Here is a 22,748-nt window from a genome sequence, read left to right on the forward strand (position 1 = left end):
GGACACAAATAGATGGAGAAATATACCGTGTTCATGGAATGGAAGAATCAATATAGTGAAACTGAGAATACTACCCAAAGCAAACTACAGATTCAATGCAATCCCTATCAAGCTACCAACGGTATTTTTCAGAGAACTAGAACAAATAATTTCACAATTTGTATGGAAATACAACAAACCTCGAATGGCCAAAGCAATCTTGAGAAACAAGAATGGAACTGGAGGAATCAACCAGCCTGACTTCAGGCTCTATTACAAAGCCACAGTCATCAAGACAGTATGGTACGGGCACAAGGACAGAAACATAGATCAATGGAACAAAATAGAAAGCCCAGAGATAAATCCATGCACCTATGGACACCTTATCTTTGACAAAGTAGGCAAGAATATACAATGGAGAAAAGACAATCTCTTTAACAAGTGGTGCTGGGATAAGTGGTCAACCACCTGTAAAAGAAGGAAACTAGAACACTTTCTAACACCATACACAAAAATAAATTCAAAATGGGTTAAAGAACTAAACGTAAGACCAGAAACTATAAAACTTCTCGAGGAAAACATAGGAAAACACTCTCCGACATAAACCACAGCAGGATCCTCTATGACCCACCTCCCAGAATATTGGAAATAAAAGCAAAATAAACAAATGGCACCTAATTAAAATTAAAAGCTTTTGCACAACAAAGGAAACTATCAGCAAGGTGAAAAGACAGCCTTCAGAACGGGAGAAAATAATAGCAAACGAAGCAATACACAAACAATTAATCTCAAAAATATACAAGCATCACCTGCAGCTCAATTCCAGAAAAATAAATGACCCAATCAAAAAGTGGGCCAAAGAACTAAACAGAGATTTCTCCAAAGAAGACATATACAGATGGCTAACAAACACATGAAAAGATGCTCAACATCACTCATTATCAGAGAAATGCAAATCAAAACCTCAATGAGGTACCATTTCACACCTGTCAGAATGGCTGCTATCCAAAAGTCTACAAGCAATAAATGCTGTAGAGGGTGTGGAGAAAAGGGAACCCTCTTACCCCGTTGGTGGGAATGCAAACTAGTACAGCCACTATGGAGAAGAGTGTGGAGATTCCTCAAAAAACTGTAAGTATAACTGCCATATGACCCAGCAATCCCACTGCTGGGCATACACACTAAGGAAACCAGAGTTGAAAGAGACACATGTACCCCAATGTTCATTGCAGCACTGTTTATAATAGCCAGGACATGGAAGCAACCTAGATGTCCATCAGCAGACGAATGGATAAGGAAGCTGTGGTACATATACACAATGGACCATTACTCAGCCATTAAAAAGAATACATTCGAATCAGTTCTAATGAGATGGATGAAACTGTAGCCTATTATACAGACTTGAGTAGCCAGAAAGAAAAACACCAATATAGTATACTAACACACATATATGGTATTTAGTCAATCAGTGAAGATAACCCTGTATGCGAGACATCGAAAGAGACACAGATAAATAGAACAGTATTAGGGACTCTATGGGAGAGGGCGAGGGCGGGATGATATGGGAGAATGACACTGAAGCATGTAAATTATCATATGTGAAACGAATCGCCAGTCCGGTTCGATGCATGATACAGGGTGCTCGGTGCTGGTGCACCGTGATGACCCAGAGGGATGGGATGGGGAGGGAGGTGGGAGGGGCCTTCTGGAAGGTGAAAACATGTACACCCATGGTGGATTCATGTCAATGTATGGCACAACAAATACAATATTGTAAAGTTAAAAAATAGATAAATAAACTAATTTTTAAAAAATAAATTACAAAAAAAACAAATTGACTGGCTTGAATTACTTCCAGTCCAAGGGACTCTCAAGATTCTTCTCCAGCACCACAATTTGAAACCATCAATTTTTTGGCGCTTAGCCTTCTTTATGGTCCAACTCTCACATCTGTACGTGACTATTGGAAAAACAATAGCATTGACTATATGGATCTTTGTTAGCAGTGATGTCTGCTGCTTAATGAACTGTCTAGGTTTGTCATATTTTTCCTTCCAAGGAACAAGACTTTTTTAGTTTCATGGCTGCAGTCACCATCTGCAGTTATTTTGGAGCCCAAGAAAATAAAATCCGTCACTGCTTCCACTTTTTACCCTTCTATTTGCAATGAAGTTATGGGACCAGATTCCACAATCTTACTTTTTTACTAAAGAGTTTTAAGCCAGCTTTTTCACTCTCTTGTTTCACCCTCATCAAGAGGTTCTTTAGCTCCTTTTCAGTTTCTGCCATTATAGTGGTATCAGAAATGTCTATTTATGTCTTCTGTTTAGGTCCATTTTTTTATTGGGATGTTTGTTTTTCTGATATTGAGCTGCATGTGCTGCTTATATAGTTTGGTGATTAATCCTTTGTCAGTTGCTTCATTTGTAAATATTTTCTCCCATTCAGAGAGTTGTCTTTCCATCTTGTTTATAGTCTCCTTTGATGTGCAAAAGCTTTCAAATCTAATTACTTCCTATTTGTTTATTTTTGTTTTTATTTCCATCATTCTAGGAGGTGGGTCATAGAGAATCTTGCTGTGGTTATGTCAAGGAGTATACTGCCTATGTTTTCCTCTAAGAGCTTTATAGTTTCTGGCCTTAGCTTTAAGTCTTTAATCCACTTTGAGTTTATTTTTCTATATGGTATTATGAAATATTCCAGCTTCATTCTTTTACATGTAGCTGTCCAGTTTCCCAGCACCACTTATGGAAGAGACTGTCTTTGCTCCATTGTGTATTCTTGCCTCCTTTGTCAAAGACAAGGTGCCCATAGGTGTGCGGGTTTACTTCTGGGCTTTCTGTCTTGTTCCCTTGGTCTATATTTCTGTTTTTGTGCCAGTACCACACTCTCTTAATGACTGTAGCTTTGTAGTATAGTTTAGGAGAGTTGATGCCTAAAGTCAGGAGAGTTGATTCTTCCAGCTCTGTTTTTCCTTCTCATGATTTCTTTGGCTATTTATGGTCTTCTGTGTTTCCATACAAATTGTGAGACTTTTTGTTCTAGCTCTGCAAAAAGTACTGTTGGTATTATAGTTTGATGGAGATTGCATGTATTGGTAGATTGCTTTGGGTAAAAATAGTCATTTTCACAATATTAATTCTCCAAATCCAAGAACATGGTATATCTCTCCATCTGTTTGTGTCATCTTTAATTTCTTTCATCAGTGTCTTATACTTTTCTGCATACAAGTCTTCCTTCCCTTTAGGTAGGCTTATTCGTAGGTATTTTATCCTTTTTGTTGCAGTGGTTAATGGGATTGTTTCCTTAACTTTTCTTTCTGAATTTTCATTGTTAGTGTATGGGAAGGCAAGGGATTTCTGTGTATTAATTTTATATCTTGTGACTTCATTGATTACCTCTAGTAATTCTCTGGTGTCATCTTAAGGGTTTTCTATGTATAGTATCATGACATCTACAAACACTGAGGGTTTTATTTCTTCTTTTCCAATCTGGATTCCTTTCATTTCTTTTTCTTCTCTGATTGCTGTTGCTAGGACATCAAATACTATGTTGAATAATAGTCATGAAAGTAGGCACCCTTGTCTGATTCCTGATCTTAGAAGAAACACTTTCAGATTTTCACCAGTAAGAATGATGTTTGCTCTGGTTTGTCACATATGGCCTTTATTGTGTTGAGACACATTTCTTCTATACCTGCTTTCTGGAGAGTTTGTATCATAAATAGGTATTGAATTTTTCCAAAAGCTTTCTCTGCATCATTGAAATTATCATATGTTTTTTGCCTTTCAGTTTATTAATAGAGTGTATGACATTGATTGATTGGCCTATACTGAAAAATACTTGCATCCCCGGGATAAACCCCACTTGATCATGGTGTAAGAACCTTTTAATGTGATGTTGGATTCTGTTTACTAGAATCTTGTTGAGGAATTTTAGATCTATATTCATCAGTGATATTGGCTTGTTATTTTCTTTTTTGTGTGTATGGCATTTTGTGTGGTTTTAGTAACAGGGTGATGCTGGCCCTGTAGAATGAGTTAGGGAGCTTTCATTCCTCTTTGATTTTCTGGAAGACTTTGAGCAGAATAGGACTTTGCTCTTCTCTAAACTTTTGGTAGAATTCACCTGTGAAGCCACTGTCCCTGGGGTTCTGTTGGGAGATTTTTGATTACAGTTTCGATTTCCATGCTTCTGATTGGCCGGTTCCTATTTTATATTTCTCTCAGTTCAGTTTGGAAAGTTGTATTTTTCTAAGAATGTATCTACTTCTTCAGGGTTGTTCCTTTTATTTGCATATAGTTGCTTGTAGTAATCATTTATGATCCTCAGTGTTTCTACATTGTCTGATGTAACTTTTCCTTTTTCATTTCTAATGTTATTGATTTGAGTCTTCTCTCTTATTTCTTAATGAGTCTGGCTAATGGTTTGCCAATTTTGTTTATCTTCTTAAAGAATCAGCTTTTACTTTTATTGATCTTTGCTCTTGTCCTCTTTCTTTTTTTTCATTTATTTCTTCTCTCATCTTTATGATTTCTTTCCTTTTACTAACTTTGTGGGAGTTTTGTTCTTCTTTATAGTTGCTATAGGTGTGGGGATAGGTTGTTTATTTGATGTTTCTCTTGTTTCTTGAGGTAGGCTCATATTGCTATAAACTTCCCTCCTAGCACCACTTTTTCCTGAATCCCATACTTTTTAGTTGCTATGCTTTCATCATCATTTCATTGTTAACAAACTGGAAAATTTCTAAAGAGATGGGAATACAAGACCACCTTACCTGCCCCCTGAGAAAACTGTATGCAATCAAGAAGCAATAGTTAGAACCAGACATGGAATAGCAGGGGTTCTGTAACAATTTAGAGATGTGGGGTGGGGAGGGAGATGGGAAGGAGGATCAGGATGGAGGGTACATGGCTGATATTTGTTGATATTTGACAGAAAGCAACAACATTCTGTAAAGCAATTATCCTTCAATTAAAAACTAAATAAGTTTAAAAAACATAAAAATGAAGATACGGTATATACATATATATACACACACATACATACATACATAATGGAATATTACTTCGCCATAAAATATAAAATCTTGCCATTTGCAACAACATGGACAGATCTGGCCCTGGGGTTCTGTTGGGAGGTTTTTGATTATAGTTTCAAGTTCCATGCTTATGATTGGTCTGTTCTTATTTTATCTTTCACTCTGTTCAGTTTGGAAAGGTATACTTTTCTAAGAATTTACTTCTTCAGAAGTAGAGAATGACGATGATAACAATGATGAGTATGGGGTAGAGTGCACTAAATAGCCAACATTGTAAGAGCACTGAGAAGCAGCAATGGGGGCTTAGAAGATTTTTTTAAGCAATGTGCAAATAATTTTTTATACATAGCATGCAATTCTTTCAGACTACCTGGATGATAGCCATTTGACAAAGAACAGATGTCTTTGATGGCAATAGTATGTCCCAGTTGGGATAATTGAGTGTGAAACTTTTTGGGACATCTAAAATCAGGCTTGCAGGCAGGTTCAGAGCAATATAAGAGCCTGAAAAGTATTCTCTATATTTTCAGTCTACTAGTGCCCCTGTAGTGACCTTTCTGAGTGAAAGTTGGTGTTTCTTTTTGAGATAAAGTTAATCCAATATGCTTGCATCTTGCTTTCATAAATGAATGCTATTCATTTCTGTCAGGTGCTTCTTAGTTTTCATAGTTGCCCTAAAGAGCCAAAGGCCGCCGACCCTGAACCTAGTCTGCCTCTCCCACTCACTTTGATACACCATGCTTTCCAGCCAGCCACCCTAGATAAACTTCTCTTGTCCATCCAAACATTTCTGCCACTTTTTCTTCTCTGTGCTTTTGTTCAAGCTGTCCTAACTACCTGAAATTCCCTTCCCTTTGCTTCTCACCTTTGACAGTTCTGCACATCTCCATAAACACAGTTCAGATCTCACCTTCTCCCAAATTGTTCTGAAATTATTCCATTCTATATTAAGTTCTCTCACCCCTGACATTGCATTGAGGACCATAGACCTTCATTATAGTAACTACCACATTCTACCTCAGGGGAGTTACTTGTGACTGGATTTGACTCTATATCCAACACCCTCTCTCTTCTTGGTATAGCCTAACACAGGATGTGCAGCGTATTAGTCCCTTGTAAATGTTTGTTCATTTACTCTTTCAACAAATATTTATTGAGAACCTCTTATGTCCCAGGCATTGTGCTAGTTTTACTGGGGATATAACAATAATAACAGTCAAACATCTATGTCCTCACAGTACTTATATTCTATTATTCAATATAGAAGATAAATAAGCAAGTAAGTATATCCTATGTTAGTAATAAGTGGTATTTTAAAAGTAAAGCATGGTAAGAGGGATGGAGTTACAAGAATAGGAGAGACAGGGAAAACCTCAGAGAAAAGGTGACATTTTATTAAAAATCTTAAGAAAAATAAGAAAGTTAGACACTTTCTTATTTCTTATTTCTCCAGAAAGGGATATCTGGAGAAAGAGTGCTTTATATTATAGAAACAGCATGTGAAAATGTCCTGAAGTAGGAACATAAAAGGAGGACAGTATTAGGAGGCAAGGTCAGAGAAGTAGTGGGAAGCCAAATCACATAAGTGCTATTGACCTAAATTGAGTTAAAAAATAGAACAAGAAAGGTGAGTACGGGAGACTGATGGAATACAAGCAGGGTGTGTTGAATGAATTCTGGACCCATGGCCAGTTTTTACTCCAGGTCTTAACTTGCATAGGGCTTTCACCTTCTAAGCTTAGCCCTTCCATTTGCTCCTTAGTCTTCAGGTATATAGCCTACTCCATAGCCTCTGTCTTAAGTTGAATCAGGGGCTCTGACTAAATTAAGCACAGCTGCAATTCAACACTAAAACAGAATCTGAGAGTTGCTTGAGGCAGGAAATCCTCAGAGTCCTGTTTTCTAACCTGAACCAGAGACTCAGAGATTTCCAAAACTGAGAGGTTGTTTGGCTTGCTCTTCAATTAATCACTCAAACTCTAGGTCACTTTTGATCTGTGAAAAGAACAGAATGCTTTCTCCTCAAATAGGTTTCAAAGAAGGAAGGTGCTTATAGCTCTCTCTCTTTGGGGACCAGGTAAAAAGGGAAATGAAGCCCTGTTTTGTGGAGGGTGTTTCGTGGGAAAGAGCAGAGGAAAGAGAATTCAGTCTTGCAATGTTCTAGGGTGTTACACTGAAGGAAGTAGTGAGGAGGAGGAGGAAGAAAAACACAGACCACAAGCAGAAATGTAGCTATTTTTATTACCGGCCTTTAGTACTAGAGCTTGTTTAGTCACAGGAAATTGAACAGCAGATCTTTATGATGGGTGGAACCCCATTAGACATTAGATCGTCCTGCCACAGACTCAGTGCCAGTAAATCTTGAGGAGAGAGAAATTCAGAGCTTAAACTTTATACCCCTCATGGCCCCTTGGAAGTGGCAAGTAGGGTAAAATTATAGTTGCTGCATCCCCAACTGGCTGAAACGTAGATGGTGGGCTAAGAAGTAGTGGGCTAGTTAGTGGTGATACTCAACCAAGAAAAACCTGGCCTCAGGATTTATGTTGGTGTGAGTAACTTCAGGAAAAATATGTTAAGGAGGATAAAGAATGGGTTGTAAACTGGTGATAGCTATTTGTATGGCTTCAAGTTATGATTGTTTTGCCAGCATCATTTTTAGTAACATTTAATAGTAACATGACTTTTACATGGGTTATGAACTCTCAAGTCCAAAACACTTGCTTCCCTTATACTGAGAGGCAGTATGTGCAATGGTTAAGAAGACTAGAGCTCTAGGATCAAACCTCTTGTTTCTGTAACTTAAATCTGCCACTCCCTAGCTTTCTTTAACTTTCCCAATCTGTATATAAAGATGAGAAATGGAATATTTCCTGTTGTATCAGTAGACAAGGATGTCACATTCATCAGTGATTGCCACCCTCCATCATGAGCTTGTGAGCCTGAGAAAACTCAGAAGGGAAAAGTCTCCCATCTAGCAGCCATCAGATTGCAGTCACTCCCTATGGAAAGCCCCAAGGAAACTCAGGATGTGGAAAACAGGATACTTGTGGAGGCCTATACCAAGGTCATAGGAGCAAGGCCTTGTACCAAGGTCACAGATGAGGAGCCCCACACCAAGGTCATCTCTGGAACTGACTGAGCACCATAGCAACTGTTGCCATGAGCTCCCCTCCCCACCCTGATCTAAACTGGCCAGCTCCCTGATCCAATATTAAGTAAAAATACCCATCTTATTACTCACCCCATAGCACCCCAACCAATCACCTAATGCCAAACTTCCAGAGGGAATTTTCCTTAAGACTATAACAATTGGCTCCTAGTCTTCTGGTTCAAGATGGTAGAATAGAAGGATGTGTGCTCATCTCCTGCAAGAGCACCAAAATCACAAATAGCTGTTGAACAACCATCAGCAGAAGGATGTTGGAACCCACCAAAAAAGATACCCTATGGCCAAAGACAAAGAAGAAGCCACAGTGAGATGGTAGGAGGGGTGCAAACACAATAAAATTAAACTCCATACTCGTCGGATGGGTAACCCACAATCTGGAGAACAATGATACCAAAAAAGTTCTCCCACTGTTGTGAAGGTTCTGAGCCTCATGTCAGTCTTCCCAGCCTGGGGATCAGGCAAAGGGACTGGAAATTCCTAGGGAACCTGACTTTGAAGGCTAGTGGAATTTGATTACAGGACTTCCACAGGACTGAAGGAAACATAGACTCCAGTCTTGGAGGACACAAACAAAATCCTGTGTGTGCCAAAATGCAGGTGAAACCCAGTGACCCCACAGGAGACTGAGCCAGACCTACCTGCTAGTGTTGGAGGGTCTCCTGTGGAGGTGTGGGTCGACAGTGGCTCACTGTTGGGACTGGGGCACTGGCAGCAGCAGTCCTGGAAAGGGCCCTTTGGCATAAGTCCTCTTGGAGGTCACCATTTAACCCTACCACAGAACCCATAGACAGCAGTCAGGGTTGCCTCAGGCCAAACAGCTAACAAGGAAGGGAGCTCAACCCCACACATCAGCAGATAATTGGATTAAGGCTTTATTGAGCACAGACCTGCCTACCAGAGCAAGACCCAGTTTTTCCCACCACCAGTCCCTCCCAACAGGAAGTTTATATAAGCTTCTTAAGTTTATACAACCTCACCCCCCAGGAGGCAGACAGGAGAAAAAAGAAGAACCACAATCCTACAGTGGCTAGAACCAAAACCACATCACAGAATGTTAATCATGATGAAAAAGCAGAAGATGTTGTCCCAGATGAAGGGACAAGATAAAATCCCCCAAAACAACCAAATGAAGTGGAGATAGGCAACCTTCCAGAAAAATATTTTAGAATAATGATAGTGAAGATGATCCAGGATCTCAGAAAAAGAATGGAGATAAAGATTGTGAAGATGCAAGAAATGTTTACCAAACAGCTAGAAGAACTAAAGAACAAACAGAGATGAACAATATACTTAGAAGAAATCAATAGCAGAATAACCAAGGCAGAACAGATAAGTGTCCTGAAGGATAGAATGGTGGAAATTGCTGTCACAGAGAACAGAATATAGAAAAAAAAGAATGAAAAAAAAAATAAAGACAGCCTAAGAGACCTCTGGGACAACATTAAATGCACCAACATTTGCATTATAGGGGTCCCAGAAGGAGGAGAGAGAGAAAAAGGACCTGAGAAAATATTTTAAGAAATAACAGCTGAAAACTTCCCTAACATGGGAAAGGAAATAGTCAACAAAGTCCAGGAAGCAAAGAGAGTCCTAGGCACAATAAACTCAAGGAGGAACACACAGAGGCACATAGTAATCCAACTGAAAAAAATTAAAAACAAAGTTAAATATTTAAAGCAACAAGGGAAAAATGACACATAACATACAAGGGAACTCCTATAAGGTAATCAGCTGATTTCTCAACATAAACTCTACAAGCCAGAAGGGGATAAAAGCGAAGAACCACCAGCCAAGAATATTCTACCCAGCAAGACTTTCCTTCAGATTTTATGGAGAAATCAAAAGCTTTACAGACAAGAAAAAGTTAAGAGAATTCAGCACCAACAATCCAGCTTTACAACAAATGCTAAAGGAATTCTCTAGACAGGAAACACAAGAGAAGGAAAAGAACTACAGAAAAATAAATAAATAAACCCAGTAAAATTAAGAAAATGGTAGTAGGATAATACACATAGATAATTATCTTAAATGTAAATGGACATAATGCATCAACCAAAAGACATAGACTGGCTCCATCAGTTCAGTCACTTAGTCATGTCTGACTCTTTGTGACCCCATGGACTGCAGCATGCCAGGTTTCTCTGTCCATCACCAACTCCCAGAGCTTGCTCAAACTCATGTCCATCGAATCAGTGATGTCATCTAACCAGCTCATCCTCTGTTGTCTGGGATATATACTATCTACAGGAGACCCACATCAGACCTAGGGATACTTATAGACTGAAAGTAAGGGGATGGGAGAAGATATTCCATGCAAATGGAAATCAAAAGAAAGCTGGAGTAGCAATACTCCAATGAGACAAAATAGACTTTAAAACAAAGAGTATTATAAGAGACAAAGAAAGGTACTACATAATGAGCAAGGGTTCAATCCAAGAAGATATAACAACTATAAATATATATGCACTCAACATATGAGCACCTCAATATGTAAGGCAAATACTAACAACCATAAAGAGAGAAACTGACAGTAACAGAATAATAGTAGTGAACATTAACACTGCATTTTCATCAATGGACAGATCATCCAAACAGAAAATTAATAAGGAAACATGTCCTTAAACGACACTTTAGATGAATTTGACTTAATTGATATTTATAGAATATTCTGTTAAAAAGCAACAGACTACACAATCTTCTCAAGTGCACATGGAACATTCTCCAGGATTAACCACGTGCTGGGTGAACCTTGGTAAATTTAAGAGAATTGAAATCATATCAAGCATCTTTTCTGATCACAATGCTATGAGATTATAAATAAACTACAAGAAAAAACTCTAAAAAAACATAAACATGTGGCTAAACAATATGCTACAAAACAACCAATGGATCACTGAAAAAGTCAAAGAGGAAATTAAAAAATACCTACAGACAAATGAAAACAAGACCACAATGGCTGAAAACTTATTGGATGCAGCAAAAGAGGTTCTAAGAGGGAAGTACATAGCAATACAATCTTACCTCAAGAAACAAGAAAACTCTCAAATAAACAACCTAACCTTACACTTTAAACTACTAGAGAAAGAACAAACAAACCTAAAGTTAGTGGACAGAAAGAAATCATAGAGATCAGACAAAGAAAGCAAACACAAAGATCAATGAAACTAAAAGCTGCTTCTTTGAAAAGGTAGACATAATTGATAAACCTTTAGACAGAGTCATCAAGAAAAAAAGGGAGAGGACTCAAATCAATAAAATAAGAAATGAAAAAGGAAAAGTTACAATGGACACCATAGAAATAGAAGAGATCATAAGAGATTACTGTGAACAATTGTATGTCACTATTGGACATTAATGGACAACCTAGAAGAAATGGACAAATTCTTAGAAAGGTACAGTCTCCTTAGACTGAACCAGGAAGAAATAGAAAATATGACCAGACCAGTCACAAGCATCGAAATTGAAACTTTGATTAAAAACCCCCCAACAAACAAAAGTCCTCGACCTGATGGCTTCACAGGCAAATTTTATCAAACATTTAGAGAAGAGTTAACTCCAATCCTTCTGAAACTGTTCCAAAAAAATTGCAGGGGAAGGAAAACTTGATACTCATTTTATAAGGCCAACATCACCCAGATACCAAAACCAGACAAAAGTACCACAACAAAGAAAATTGCAGGCCGATATTACTGATGAACATAGACGTAAAAATCTTCAACAAAATACTAGCAATCTGTATCCAACAATACATTAAAAAGATCATATACCATGATCAAGTGGGATTCATCCAAGTGATGCAAGGATTTTTGAACATCCACAAATCAATCAATGTGATATACCACATCAACGAATGGAAGAATAGAAGCCATATGATCATCTCAATGGAGGCAGAAAAAGATTTTGACAAAACACAGCACTCATTTATTATAAAAACCCTACAGAAAGTAGACATGGAGGGAACATACCTCGACATTGGTTCAGTACATTTCAGTCACTCAGTCATGTCTGACTCTTTACAACTCCGTGGACTGCAGCACGCCAGGCCTACCTGTCCATCACCAACTCCCGGAGTTTACTCAGACTCATGTCCATTGAGTCAGTGATGCCATCCAACCATCTCATCCTCTGTCATCCCCTTCTCCTCCCACCTTCAATCTTTCCCAGCATCAGGGTCTTTTCAAATGAGCAAGATCTTTGCATCAGGTGGCCAAAGTATTGGAGTTTCAGCTTCAACATCAGTCCTTCCAATGAATAGTCAGGACTGATTTCCTTTAGGATGGACTGGTTGGATCTCCTTGCTGTCCAAGGGACTCTCAAGAGTCTTCTCCAACACCAAAGTTCAAAAGCATCAATTCTTCAGCACCTCAACATAATAAAGGCCATATATGACAAACCTACAGCTAGAATCATATTTAATTGTGAAAAGCTGAAATCATCTCCTCTAACGTCAGGAACAAGACAAGGATGTTCACTCTCTACACTTTTAGTCAACATAATTTTGGAATTCCCAGCTACAGCAATCAAAGAAGACAAAGAAGTAAAGGGAATCCAAACTGGAAAATAAGTTAAACTGTTACTGTTTGCATATGATATGATACCATGCATAGAAAATCCTAAAGATGCCACCAGAAAACTACTAAAACTCATCCATGAATTTGTTAAAATTTCAGGTTACAAAAGTAATACACAGTAATATGTTGCATTTCTATAAACTAACAATGAAATATCACAAAGAGAAATTCAAGAAATAATTTCATTTACCATAACATCAAAAAGATAAAACACCTAGGAATAAACCTACTTAAGGAGACAAAATACCTGTACTCCAAAAACTTTAAGATGATGATGAAAGAAATCAAAGAAGATATAAACAGATGGAAAGATATTCCATGTTCATAGACTGGATGAATCAATATTGTCAAAATGACTATACTACCCAAGGCAATCTACAGATTGAATGGAATCCCTATCAAATTACCAATGGCATTTTTCACAAAACTAGAACAAAGAATCTCAAAATTTGTATGGAGACACAAAAGAATCTGAATAGCCAAAGTAATCTTGAGAAAGAAAAATGGAGCTGGAGGAATCAGGCTCCTTGATCTCAGACTACATACTATGGTCATCAAAATAGCATGGTACTGGCACAAAAATAGAAATACAGATCAATGGAACAGAATAGAAACCCAGAATAAGCCCATGTATCTATGGACAATTAATTTATGACAAAGAGGCAAGACTCCACAATATTGGAAAGACAGTCTCTTCAATAAATGGTGCTGGGAAAACTGGACAATGACATGTAAAAAATGAGATTAGATCATTCTTTAACTTTATACACAAAAATAAGCTCAAGATAATTAAAGACCTATTGTGAGCCAGACACCGTGAAACTCCTAGAGGAAAACATAGACAGAACACTCTCTGACATAAATCACAGCAACATGTTTTTAGATCCATCTCCCAGAATCATGGAAATAAAAGCAACAATAAACAAGTGTGACCTACTTAAACACAAATGTTTTTGAACAGCAAAGGAAACAATAAATAAAACGGAAAGACAGCCCACAGATAGGGAAAAAATATTTGCAAATGATGTGACCAATAAGGTATTAGTTCCAAAAATTCAAAGTTTATGATGATTAACAGCATCAAAACAAACAACTCACTCAAAAAATGTGCAGAAGATCTAAACAATTTCTCCAAAGAGGACATACAGATGGCCAACATTCACATGGAAATATGTTCAACATTTCTAATTATTAGAGAAATGCAAATCAAACCTATAATGAGATATCACCTCACACCAGCCAGAATGGCCATCATCAAAAATCCACCAAGAACAAATGCTGGAGAGGGTATGGAGAGAAGGGAACCCTCCTACACTGTTGGTAGGAATGCAAATTCATACAGCTACTATGGAGAACAGTATGAAGATTCCTTTAAAAACTAAAAATAGAGCTACCATATGACCCTACAATCCCACTCCTGGGTATATATCGGGAGAAAAACATGACCCAAAAGGATACATGCACCCCAGTGTTCATTGCAGCACTGTTTATCATAGCCAAGACATGGAAGACATGGAAGGAATCTAGATGTCTGTTGACAGTGGAATGGATAAAGAAGATGTGGTATATATATACTCAGCCATTAAAAAGAATGACATAATGTCATTTTCAGCAACATGGGTGGACCTAGAGAGTGTCATAATGAGTGAAGTAACTCAGATAAAGAAGGAGAAGTACCGTATGACACCCTCTATATGTGGAATCTGAAAAGAAATGATGCAAATAAACTTACGAAACAGAAAGAGACTCACAGATTTATAAAACAAACTTATGGTTGCCAGAGGGAAGAGACAGTTAGGGAGTTTGAGAGCGTCATGTGCACACTGCTGTATTTAAAACAGATAACCAACAAGGACTTACTGTGTAATACATGGAACTCTGCCCAGTGTTATGTGCCAACCTGGGAGGGGGAGAATGGATACTGGTATATATACGGCTGAGTTCCCTCACTGTTCACCTGAAACTATCACAACATTGTTAATAGGCTATATCCCAATACAAAATAAAAAAGTTCAAAAGAAAAAAAATTCTGACAAACAAAAGTCCAGGAACAAATGGCTTCATGAGGGAATTCTACCAAACATATAAAGAAGAGTTAATATTTATCCTCCCCAAGTTATTCCAAAAAATTGAAAGAGGAGGGAATTTCCCACATTTATTCTACAAGACTATCATTACCCTGAAACCAAAATCAGAGAAAGACACTACAAACAAAAGAAAATTACAGGCCAACATCTCTGGTAAATATAGATGTAAATATCCTCAATAAAACATAGCAAATCAAATTTAATGACATGTAAAAAGGGCCATACACCATGATCAAGTGGGATTTATTCCAGGGAGGCAAGTATGGTTCACTATCTCTATATCAATTAATGAACCACATTAACAAAACAAAGAATAAAATCACATGAGCATCTCAATAGATAGGAAAAAAAAAGATTTGACCAAATTCAACATCAATCCGTGATAAAACTCTCATCAAATTTGGTATAGAAGGAACATAAGAAAGACCATTTAGGACAAACCCACAGCTAACATCATATTCAATGATGAAAAACTGAAAGCTTTTCCTTTAAAATCAGGAGCAAGACAAGGATCCCCCCTCTCATCACTTCTATTTAACATAGTACTAGGAGTCCTTGCCACAGCAATCAGACAAGGAAAAGAAATAAAAGGCATCCAAATTGCAAGGAAAGAAGTAAAGCTGTCATTATTTGCAAATGACATAATACTACATATAAAAAATGTTAGTCTCCACCAAAAAAACTATTAGAACTAATAAATGAATTTGGTAAATTTGCAAGGTACAATATTAATGTACAGAAATTTGTTTCTTTTCTATACACTATACAATAGTGAACTATCAGAAAGAGAAAGCAAAAAAATAGTTCCATCCCATTTAAAATAACATCAAATTTTTGGCAGAAACCAACACATTATAAAGTAATTATCTTTCAATTAAAAAAATTAAAAAATGAAATAGCATCAAAAAGAATAAAATATCTAGGAATAAACCTAACCATGGAGGTGAACAATCTATACACTGAAACTATCAGACAATGATGAAAGAAATTGAAGATGATATAAAGAAATGAAAAAATATTCCATGTTCATGAATGAGGAAAATTAATTTCGGTGAAATGGTGATGCCACCCAAGAAATCTACAGATTTAATGCAATTTCTATCAAAATATCCATGACATTCTTGCAGAACTACAACAAATAGTCCTACAGCATGTATGGAACCACAAAAGACCCCAACTAGCCAAAGAAATATTAAGAATAAAGAACAAAGATGGAACTATCATGCCCCTTGACTTCAGACTATACTACAAAGTGGTCAAAACAGTATGATATTGGCACAAAGACAGATAAATAGATCAATGGATCAGGTTAGAGAACCCAGAAATAAATTCATATGCTAATGGTCATCTGATACAACAAAGGAGGCAAGAATATACAATGGGAAAAAGACAGTCTCTTCAATAAGTGTTGCTGGGAAAACTGGACAGCTATATGTAAGAGAATGAAATTAGAACATTCTATAACATCATACACAAAAGTAAAATCAAAATGGATTAAAGACCTAAATGTAAGATTACAAACCATAAAACGCCTAGAAGAAAACACAGTCAGTACATTCTTTAATATAGTGATTCAGATATACATATATATATGTATATACATATATATACATATACATATTCCATATATATATACATATACATGTATATATATACATATACATATTATGTATATGTATATTCATACACACATATATATACATATATATATACATCTCTATATATATACATATATATACATCTCTCTATATATATACATATGTATATATATACATACATATACATATGTATATATATACATATATATATACATATACATATTCCATATATATATACATATATATGTATATATATATATAGAGAGAGAGAGAGAGAGATAGACTTGCTAAGTCATATATATATATGTATATATATATATACATATACATATTCCATATATATATATATAGAGAGAGAGAGAGACTTGCTAAGTCACTTCAGTCCTGTTCGACTCTTTGAGACCCCATGGACTGTAGCTCACCAGGCTCATCTGTCCATGGGATTCTCTAGGCAAGGATACTGGAGTGGGTTGCCATGCCCTTCTCCAGGGGATCTTTCCAACCCAGGGATCAAACCCATGTCTCTTATGACTCCTGCATTGACAGGTGGATTCTTTACTACTAGCACCACCTGGGAAGCCATATATGGTAACTTCCAGGTCCATCCATGTTGCTGCAAATGGCATTATTTCATTCATTTTTATGGCTGAGTAATATTCTATGGCAAATACACACAACATCTTTATCCATTCATCTGTCAGTGGACATTTAGATTGCTTTTATGTGTTGGCTGTTATAAACCACACTATACTTAACATAGGGGTGACTGTATCCTTTCAAATCATGTTTTTTTCTGGATACATGCCCAGGAGTGAGATTGCTGGATCATATGGTATCTCTGCTTATAGTTTTTTAAGGAACCTTCTGGAAAAACCATAGCCTTGACTAGACAGACCTTTGTTGACAAAGTAATGTCTCTGCTTTTTAATATGCTGTCTAGGTTGGTCATAACTTTCCTTCCAAGGAGTAAGCGTCTTTTAATATCATGGCTGCAATCACCATCTGCAGTGATTTTGGAGCCCCCCAAAATAAAGTCAGCCAATAATATATACCTAATAAATGATAGTTCAGGGCTGGGAATCAGATTCTTAGAATCCAATTCCTTTCACCCCATTGTAAATGCCTGTATAAAATATCCAACAAGAAAATAAACATGAATAAATGAATATACTACACGTAGAACTCCTAGTTAGCAGAGAGAATGCATATTCCATATAACAATGAGTAAGGACAACACTCAATGGAGTTCTTCCACTTAATTCCTACACCATTAATTGTGTATACCATTCAATTGGCATGGACTTCACCCTATTCAAGAAATATAATAATCACATAAAGCCTCAAAACCAGAGCTAAAGATTTCCCAGAGTGAGACACTCTGCTGCCCAGAAGCAAAGGAAATGTGGTAAGTGCTGGGGAAAGGAAGGACAAAGAGGGCTCAACAACCTTCCTTCATTCTCCACTAATTTAAACTGCAGGAAACCAAGGAAGTGGCTTGGCTGGAAAATTAACCTTTATTCATTCATTATGTCTGTCATTTATTAATCATCCAGGAGGTTGTATATTCATTGAGAACTTCCTAGCACAAAAGCCTGCTAATAGGGATTACAACCAAATAGTCATCTCTAGGGGACTTTGAAGGCCAATAAGGTAAAGAAAACATACACATGCATAGTAAGGACTAAAAGCTGAAAGAGTTAAGTGTTACGAGAGAGGAGCAAAGCACAAAGTGAGTGATTCCAAGTCAGGAGGAAGCATCTCCAAACCTGGGCAATAAGAAATATCCTTACAGAAATGGGCCTGGTGGCTCGGTCTAGACTAATAAGTTGGCTTGCGATTGTTAGAGAAGAGGACAACTAGTAGTGAATTCTGAGAACACTGTTCGGGAAATTGTGAAGCATGTGATGAAAACAATGAGTTATTTAGTGTGACTGGACTGCAGAGTACAAGAAAGGATAAGTGGGCATCAAGATGGCAGATGAAGGTTAAGGCTAGCTTCAGAATTCACTGTGAGTACCCAAAACAGGAAGGGCACACAGGATGGATGGAGAGAGGAAATGAATCCTCATAGCAAGGCTCAAGTTTCTCTGTACTGACCCTGAGCTCTCATGTACCCTGTCCTTCTTATCCTTTCTGGTAATAGAACAGTCCAAGTGAATTTTTCTCTTCATTCAGTTGTACCTTACTTGTACAAGGCACATTCAGTTTCTAGGGAAAGACCTCACCATGGCAACAGGCAAGCATGGTCTGTTACCACAGTGAAGTGCTTCTTTCTGGCTCAAAAGGGCAGGATCTCTGCTAGGTGGCCACCATGTAGGTTCCCTTCCTCTTCTCAGCTTACCACCCTGGTCCTCAGTCAGTCATACATCCAGTTAAGTCTCTTGTTCACTTGGGAATATGAATACTTTAGCTTATCCTCTAATGAAAGATCTGCTTGGGCCTTTCTAATTGGCAAGGCCATTTTCCTCAATGACCCTAATTTCTGAACATGTCTTTATGTTTTGGAGATTCAGACTATAAAGAATAATGTAGAAGGCTCAATTATCTTAAGAATTTTCCTTCTTTACCCTCCATCTGACCTCTCTTTCTTTCCGTTCAGGGAAAAGCCACATTGAGGCTCTATCCAAGATGAAGGCTCTACTGAAGCCGCTTTCACATTTAATTTTTTCCCCCTGGCTTATTGCCCTACCACTATTTCAAGCTCTTTTCCTAACAGAAACCAATGTGAAAAAGCCCAAGGGGGTTTAGTTAACCAAGAGCTCAGTGTGAGTCAGAAATATAACATGGCTGCCAAAATAAAATTTACAGCAATTTCATTAGAAAGAGAGGATCCAAAAGGAGGGCGATGAGACTATTTGCTCTGCTTTGCTGTTCTACCCCAGAAGACAGCATCTACTGTCTCGCCACCATTTTTGAGAATGCTGCAAGTGAGAAGGGAAAGGAGCATTGTCCTGGGAGGCTGCAACCATATGGGTCTCCTGATAGTTCCTCAAAAGAACAGGCACACTGCTGCCTCAGGGCCTTTGAATGGTTCTTCTCTCTACCTGCAGCACTTCCCCTAGTTCTTGACATCACTTAATTCCTCACTTCATTAGGCCCCTGTACAGATATCATCTCTCCAGAGAAGCTGCCCCTGATCTGCCATTTAAAACAGTCCTTCCCATCACTCTCTACCTCTTTTTTACTGCTTTGTCACATGACACTTATCATCTCCTGACACATATTCTGTTTCTTCCATTAGAATATAAGCTCCATGAACACAAGATTATTGTGTACTTTGTTTACTGCTGTGTCTAGAACACATAGCGGGAGCTCAATACATATTTGTACAAACAAACTTTTTCATGCCATCTACCTCATTGTATTACAACTTAGTTTTTTCATTTGTCTTGTCCCCACTAGAATTTTATCTAAGAAACTTCTTTTCTCTAATTTTTGACATTTTTATCAATTACCTAGCCAATACTTGGCATGAAGAGTGTTGGATGGATGGATGAATGTGCTGGCAAGGATGTTGTAGAAAGGTTTCAAAAACTGGATGAGGTTGGCCTAGACCCACATTGCCAAATACAGTAGCTACTAGATACTTAATGATTACTGAGCATTTGAAATTAAGCTTGTTTGAATTGAGATGTGTTACAAATGTAAAATACATACCAGATTTTGTTTAGTTGCTAAGTTGTGTCTGATTCTTTTGCAATCCCATGGACTGTAGCCTGCCAGCCTCTTCTGTCCATGGGATTTTCCAGGCAAGAATACTGGAGTGGGTTGCCATTTCCTTCTCCAGGGAATCTTCCTGACCCAGGGATCAAACTCGCTTCTCCTGCTTGGCAGGTGGGTGCTTTACCACTGAGCCACCAGGGAACCCATGCACACCAAATTTTGAAGCCTTGGCATGAAAACATGTAAAATGTCTCGTCAATAATATTTTTATTGATTATATGTTTAAATAATATTTTGGATATACTGGGTTAAATAAAATACATTCTACATTCTTAAAATTGAATTCAACTGTATCATTTTTTCCTTTTTAAAGTAACTATTAAAATAAGTTACATCTATGGCTAACATTATATCTGTATTGAATAGAACAGATTTTTGACAACCTCCATGTTTAAACTTTGACCTTTATAGGCTTGTGAGGGTATATATGGGGGGTACTGAAGCCATTCCCTGAAACTGACAGAGAAGAAGGTTCTCCATAATCACTGCTCCTGGTGGCAGTAGGGTCAAATGAGTGATAGTCACTCAATCATGTCCAACTCTTTGTGACCTCATGGACTGTAGCCTGCCCAGCTCTTCTGTCCATGGAATTCTCCAGGCAAGAAGTGCTATGGTTTATTGTTAAATCTCATCTTTCTCATTCCTGTCTTCTTTCATGCCAGCTTGTCCAGAGTAGCTAGCAACAAGCCAGATGGAACGGTTAGAGCTTTTTACCTCTTTTCTTAGCTTCTGCCCACCCATGTGTTCCCTGATGGTGACAACAATGAACAGATAAATAGTCCAAAGGTGAGCCACAAATTGGAAGAATAAAATCTACCCACAAACACCCTGGATCATCCACACGCAGCAGAATCACCACTTTGAAAAATCTCTCTTTTCCTGATAATTGATTTTATCCATATACCCAACATGATGGGTTACCTCAGAAGGGGAATAGAGAAGTAGAAGGCAAAACATCTGTCTTTTTTTTTTTTTTTTGCAGATTATAATAAAGTTGGGAAACAAAACTAATGTGTGTGTGAAAAGTTAAACAAGATTACGGGACAATCATACAAGAAATGTTGGGCATAGTAAGATTAAGTACATACAAATTACCCATAGAGTTAGTACTATAGTAATTTAAATTAGGGTCAGCCCTAAAGGTTGATGCAGGCAAAGAAAGATTCCTTGAGGAGGTAGTACTTGTGCTGAATTTTGAAGGATATATGTGATTATTACAAAATCATAGATTTCCAGAGCTTATAGGGCCCTTAGAGACATAGTACATTCCTCATTGTACAGATAAGGAAATTGAGGTACAGAAAGAGAAAGATAACATAGTTAGAAAAAAGTTGGGAGTACAACCAAATTTTCTAGTTCCCAGTCCACTACTCTTCCCTCCAAGTGCTGAGATGGGAGAGATGGTGTTCTAGGTGTAAAAACGGTACAGAAACCCAAATGCTTGAATACTCACTCCCCAGTCTGCTCCTCTCCTAACAAGCGTACACACACACACACACACACACCTCCAAACCTGATCTGGAATTTCCCCTTATTTTCTTCAAGACTGTTAATCTGGAAGGTGAATCAGATAACATGGAATTCAAGTTCCAGGTCAAACACCAAGGCCTTTTTATTTGCCTAGAAATGGGCCATGTGTTGATGAATGGCCTCTTTGATGTAACCCGTCATCTCAAAAGCCTTGAGGTTGAGAGGCCCTCCTTCTGTTCCTTTTTGTCCCATCACCACAAAGTATACAGACTCGATCTGAATTACTGTCACTGCTTGGCTGCCCCAACTCTGGCCTTTGGTGCGGAGATCCATGGTGTTGTTGCCCTCAGTGTATAGGTTGTCCCGGATCAACAAGCATTTGGTCCCTGCAAGGGTGATTCCCTGAAGAAACAACTTCTCTCTCCCTTCTCTCGCCAGCAAGATCTGAATTTCTTCCTGGGTCAGTTGTAACAAGTTGCCTTCAGGATAAGAAGCTAACAACCAAGGTGGGGAATTGGTGATTATCGCCACATCACAGCACATCCCAGTCTGTAGGAAGAGGGTGATACAGTCTTGCCAGACTTCTTCACTGATATCCCCTATGCACTGCATGATTCAGGTAAGCTGTCTCTAAAAGATGAATAAAGTGATTTCTGGCAAGTAGGTCTCCAAAAGAAGTTTGTTGTTAGTTGGCTCAAGATGACTGATAAGCTGAGACTGAAATAAGCTAAAAATACAGTCTGTTTTTGATGGCCTTTCCCCAGCAGTAAGGTGGAGGAGGTCTTGATGACTTGTGTTAAGTTATGTCCCAGCTGCCCTCTGTTTTGACTTATCAAGCTTGGAGCAGGAGTGAGGTCACAAAGGTTCTGTGACTTGTTAAACAGTCATAATTCACCACTTCATGGGTGACCTTTGGCAGTAGCTTTCTGTGGTTGTATCTCCAGCTAGTGAGATATTGGGGCAAAGCACATCTACTTACTTCCCTAGGATACCATGGGAGAAACACCAACCCCCAATATCAGAAAATCCCTCAATGTAGAACATAACTGAGGAATATTTGAGTTGGAGGTTTGGATATAAAGCAGTACAGGTGAGATTTAGTGCAGCACC

At 37.9% G+C, this 22,748-nt stretch overlaps 1 long non-coding RNA gene across 1 annotated transcript in view; it reads right to left on the reverse strand.

Moving 5' to 3' along the window:
- Window positions 1-22,469, reverse strand: part of LOC145536367 (uncharacterized) — a 118,544-nt gene extending 96,075 nt beyond the window's left edge. Inside the window, exon 1 of the long non-coding RNA XR_014075806.1 lies at window positions 21,674-22,469. This is a non-coding gene — a long non-coding RNA (uncharacterized LOC145536367). The remainder of the gene's footprint in view (window positions 1-21,673) is intronic.
- Window positions 22,470-22,748: the final 279 nt, after the last annotated feature.

The sequence above is a fragment of the Giraffa tippelskirchi genome, chromosome X (assembly GCF_054371585.1).
Source record: "Giraffa tippelskirchi isolate mGirTip1 chromosome X, T2T-mGirTip1v1.2.pri, whole genome shotgun sequence".
In the NCBI taxonomy this organism is placed as follows: Eukaryota; Metazoa; Chordata; class Mammalia; order Artiodactyla; family Giraffidae; genus Giraffa; species Giraffa tippelskirchi.